Source organism: Pseudorca crassidens, chromosome 13 (genome assembly GCF_039906515.1).
Source record: "Pseudorca crassidens isolate mPseCra1 chromosome 13, mPseCra1.hap1, whole genome shotgun sequence".
NCBI lineage: Eukaryota > Metazoa > Chordata > Mammalia > Artiodactyla > Delphinidae > Pseudorca > Pseudorca crassidens.
The window spans coordinates 1,345,278-1,350,448 of record NC_090308.1 but is presented as its reverse complement, the minus strand read 5'-3'; positions in this window follow the sequence as shown (position 1 = coordinate 1,350,448).

Sequence of the window (5,171 nt, the reverse complement as noted above, 5' to 3'; positions counted from 1 at the left end):
TCGCGGGGGTCAGTGAAGCAGCCGCTGTTGATCGTGTCCCGTGTCCCCCTGGCCCACAGCTGAGCTCGTCCGAGCAGGGCTGGGACCCTTCAAGCTCCCGGCTTCCCACCAGTGAGGGGCCTCCTGCTTCTCTGCCACAGGCCGGCCTCACGGTCCACGATAATGCCCGGCCCCTCGAGAGGCAGACCAAGGCTGCGGTGGGGTAACCCCGGAGCCGGGAAGGGCAGAGGTGGCTGGATCAACGCCCACCTTCCACGACTCAAAGCGGAGTGATTTTGAGGAACATTTTACAAGATCCCTCAGAGGGTCCTTGGAACTAAATGCTGCCTCCTCAAGTTGATTACCTGCCCCACATCCTTCCTCCTTGGTCTGCTTCGAGGACCACAGATGAAGGCTGCGGGATCTGCACTTTGTCCTCTCGTTCAGTCAACAAATGTACCTCAAGTCTCTGCTGTGTACAGGTCACGATCGACGCCAGCGAGCGGGCCTGTGGCTGGTCAGGCCGGAGCCATCTTCCCCTCGGTGGAGATTTTAACTGATTTCTTACTCATTGTATCAGTCACCGTTCTCCAGAGAAACAGACCTAGTGTGTGTGTGTGTGTGTGTGAGTAGCTGGAGACTCGGGGAAGAACTGAGCGTCTGAAGGCCGTCTGCTGGCAGAATTCCTTCCGCTTTAGGGAACGTCCGTCTTTTCTCTTAGTGTCTTCAACTGCTTGGATGCGGCCCACCCACCTTATAGGGTCGTCTGCTTTATCAAAGTCAACTGGCTTAAATGTTAGTCTCATCTAAAAATACCTTCACATCGACATCTCGGCTCCTGTTTGACCCAAAATTGGGTAACATGGCCTGGCCAACCTGACACATGAAATCCACCTCACACCCTTTTACCCATTGACCAGGCACTGAGCCCTCACCACATTGAGCTCCATCAGGAAACAGAGGGACTGGCTTTGCCAAAAAGCACGCTCATTCGGCTTCTCCCAGCTAAAGGCACCCACTGCACTGACGTGACCAGGAATGGCAATGGGGCCACGGAGCTGAGAGCCAGGGAAAACGGTGGCTTTGTGTCCGTCCAGCCAGGGTGCGTGCCCTGCCCGAGCTGCGCGCTCGTAGTCTGCGATCCCTCATGGAAGCCCAGGCGCCCCGCGCCCAGAGAGGAAGATGGTTCTCAGGCATTCCACACTTGCACCACTGTCCTGGGCTCTTCCACCAGGAGGCGGCTGTAAGGGAACCCTGGCAGGGTGTGGTGCACACTTACTGCATCTCGAGGGTGAGTTTATGATTGATTGGCTGTGCCCTGTGGGTCTGGGCACCTGGACCCGGTCCCCGCGTTCAGACTCGCAGCCCACACACCCCTCAGACCCCCGGGTCACTGAAGAAATCCAAGGTGGGCCATTTGGGGCCCAGGTGGCACCTGCGGCTTCCTCTGCCTTGAAGCGGGGAGCTGGCGGCTCCCGGCCAACACGAGCGACACTCGCAGCTCAGGGACAACTCTGGGCTCGTCGACCCATCATCCCCCTGCCGTCTCTGGGCTCCGACGGCCCATCTTCACAGGGAGCGGTGGTCTCCGGATGGCGTGGGAGCACAACGGGAAGGAGATGCAGCCTCCAGGGAAACAAGTCCAAACTCTCTCTCTTTCGCCCTTTTCTTCTCCAAACCCCCTTTAAGGCCACTGTAGAGGGAAATGACTTTTAACCCAAAGGTACTTCCAGCGTTTTGCACAGTCACACGCAACCCCTCTGTGGGTGAGGCACCAGCATGTGAGGAACACTGCTTGAGGGATTTATTTCCAGCTGAACGTAGAAACTTAAGGAAAAAAGAAAACACGTAGTGACCCTAAAGTGCGCCGTCATTCACGATTGCTTCTGGGACTGACGTGTGAGCCTCACAGCTGGAAGCTTCTCGACTCCGGCTGCCGTGGTTTTGGTGACTGTTTAGCTGTGGGCGCCACACGTCTTCCACAAGGTGACCTCGCCCCAGGGCTGGCCCACCCGCTGCATTAATGCCGGTCAGGCTCCTAACCCCGTGTGTGCGGTCCCAAGCCTTCCTCCACAGTGAGACTTTCACTCAAACTGCTCAGGATGTTCCCATTTTCGATGCTGCTGCGTCTTCAGATCTTCTTTAAAAGCACTGAAGGCTGCCCAGAGTTTATGGCTGGGGAGGGGTTTGGGGGGAACTGAAGTAAACACTTATGAACTCGGTCCAGCAGGCAGTGGGTCCTCTACTCCGTGAAGAGAAGTGCTGGTTGTTCCTTCCCCCCCAGGTCCAGGTGTGAAGCTGGCTGGCCATGCTTGTTCATTCAGAGAATTCTAATTATGCCTTGGAAATTCAGTCGTATCTGAAACATCGAAGTGTAGTGCTGCGTCACATTCTGTATTACTCCTCTGAGAATTGGCTGGGCTGTGACACTATCTTTTTTTTTTTTTTTTGGTACGTGGGCCTCTCACTGTTGTGGCCTCTCCCGTTGCGGAGCACAGGCTCCGGACGCGCAGGCTCAGCAGCCATGGCTCACGGGCCCAGCCGCTCCGCGGCATGTGGGATCCTCCCGGACCGGCGCACGAACACGCGTCCCCTGCATCGGCAGGCGGACTCCCAACCACTGCGCCACCAGGGAAGCCTCTGTGACACTATCTTGATTGAAACTTCTGGTTGACCTCCCCGATCTGGTCTCTCGTGATCACCTTACAGGTTGTGTCTTAAGGAAGCACAGAGCATGTCCTGTGCGGCGTTTGCGCTCGTGACTCTGCTGGGGGAGGGGCGTCCAGCTGTCCCTGTCCTTGGGGTCCAGGAAAGAGTGTGCTGTGCAGGAAGGGGAGTAGCAGCTGGCTCAGCGACAGTGGCGCTCGGGGCCCCATACACAGGGCCTTTGTCTACAGCTGCACTAGTACTTCCGCTTCTAAGCACCCCAGTCAGATTCTGGTGGGGAAGACTCAACGCTGCCTCTGACCAGTACATTTTCAAAAATCAATGAGTTTAACTGGATCAATGGATGAGTGGACGCTCCACCTACAGACGTGGTACCACGTGCCCTCATGGCAGCTCTGACGCAAAGCACCCTTTGGAGCCGCAGAGATGACCTCTACCCCCATCCAGACCAATGGGATTATGTGGGCGGGCAGGTGGGCGGGGGCAGGGCCGTGGGAGTGGTGCACACGGATGACAAAAACGACGCATCCCTTGGCACTGGCGGAGCCCTTGAGTCTATGACTTCCTTTTGCAAATACTCATCAAAGTCAATCCTGAAACAGACCAGGTAAGTATTATTATTTGCATATTTCAAACGAGGAGAGGCAGGGCTTGTAAGTTTGATTTGTTTGCCCAAGGTCACAGAGTTACACATCGTGGGATCTAGGACTCAAACCCAAGTCGTCTTTCCTGACACCCTCTGCCTCTGGGTGTCCAGGGTGACACAGACACAGCAGCCTGGGAGGCTGGGTCTCCATCCGCCGTCTCCACCTTTGTGGACGGAGCTCCTCGGCAGCCCACCTGGAAGGAGGTATCATTAAGGACAGTTTGCCGTGGAGACAGACACAGTGCTAGCAAGACCCCCTGCGGGGATCGGAGAGATAACCTGGCCAGATTCTTTATTTGAAGTAAAAGATTCTTTTGTGTGAAAGAGATAAAGAGGAAGAGAAAAAGCTCCTCTCTCCATGCGGGTCACCTTTATCTACATTATTTATTACATTAATTTTCTGCTTCTAAACCCAGGTATCCCTGAGGAATTCTAGTTTAAGGGCAACTGAAGAGAAAAAGCCTTTGAAGTACTTCCAGCCCCTGAGCTTGCTTTCCTTCTTCACATTTGGGAAGAAACTAGTAACATGCCGTCTCCTGTAAGGGGAGGAAACACCCTCAGTCTTCATAATTCTCCGCAAGTCTTTGTCGACCCTGACCTCTCACTTCCAGAAAAACAGCATCTCTCCTCCAAACCCAGCACGAAGACATTTGGAAGGGCCGTCACCCTGCAGAGATCCAGTCCAAACACCAGTCCGGGCCGCTCCCAGGCCCAGCACCGCCTGGACCCCACCGGCCACCAATCCAGGGCCCGGAGAGGCCGGGTGGAGGGGTGCCAGTTTCACAGTCGTGTCTCCTCAAATGCTGTCCCAAAGTCTCAGCACAAAGCTGCCATCCCTTCTGCTCCCACAAATCTCCTTGGTCCTTACCTACTGCCACAGGGAAAATGGAATTCAATGATTTAATCCCCAGCCATTTGTCGAGAATAACACTTGCTCATGTATAAAAGTCATTTCAAACCTTATGAGTTCAGATTTGAAATATGTAGGGTTTCGAGCTAATTGTTTTTACAAACATAAGATCTTGACTTTGGGAAAACAGTTAAAAGTTCAAAAACTCTTGAACATCAGATAAGTATTACAAAGCAACGTTTAGATAAGTTTCAGTAAGACTAAAGGAATTAGAAACATATGAGTCATAATTTCCTTTAAACCCCACTTTCATTTAAAGATTAAGGGGCAGAGAGATACTGATTAACCAAATGTGTTCAAGGACTTAGTAAATCCAGAATATTTAAAACATAACGAAGACATTTAGGGAGGAAAATAGTTACTGCATTTTCTCAACGCCGTTTAGGCCATGCAAATAGAGCCGTGTTTAGAGAGTTCTTACAAGTTATTCATGACTCAGTGTTACTTAACTCGGGCCAAAATGAACCATGAAAATCTGATTTGTGCTACCTTTACACGACTTTTCAGATTTCCAGTTAGAAAAGTTATATTCAGAGTCTCAGAGTTAGTGATTAAAGGTGCTGATAGCTAAAGAATGAAAAATAACGTGGCAGGCTCTTTTATCATTCCCTGACAAATTAGTGTGGCTAATTTAGATTTAATAAATATTTATGGGGTACTTTTCCTTCTGTCAAAGGCTCATTTTTTTCCTCAGTAAAGGCAGTCCAATATAAAACTGTTTCACAGCTTACAAAATACATCTATTATATGAGGAAAAAATGGATACATTAGAATATCAGTGCAAACAGAATATACTTTTAAAAGAAATAAAATTAAAGCTTCAGACGAAGTTGTTGAACCAAACACACACAGAGTGGACCATCTTGGTGGGAAAACAGCTATAAACGTGGTCTTTCTAGCAACCAAGGCAAAGAGGGAGACGTGGTACTTTGTCAGTAGTGTCTGGAGAAAGGAACCCTCCATCCCGGC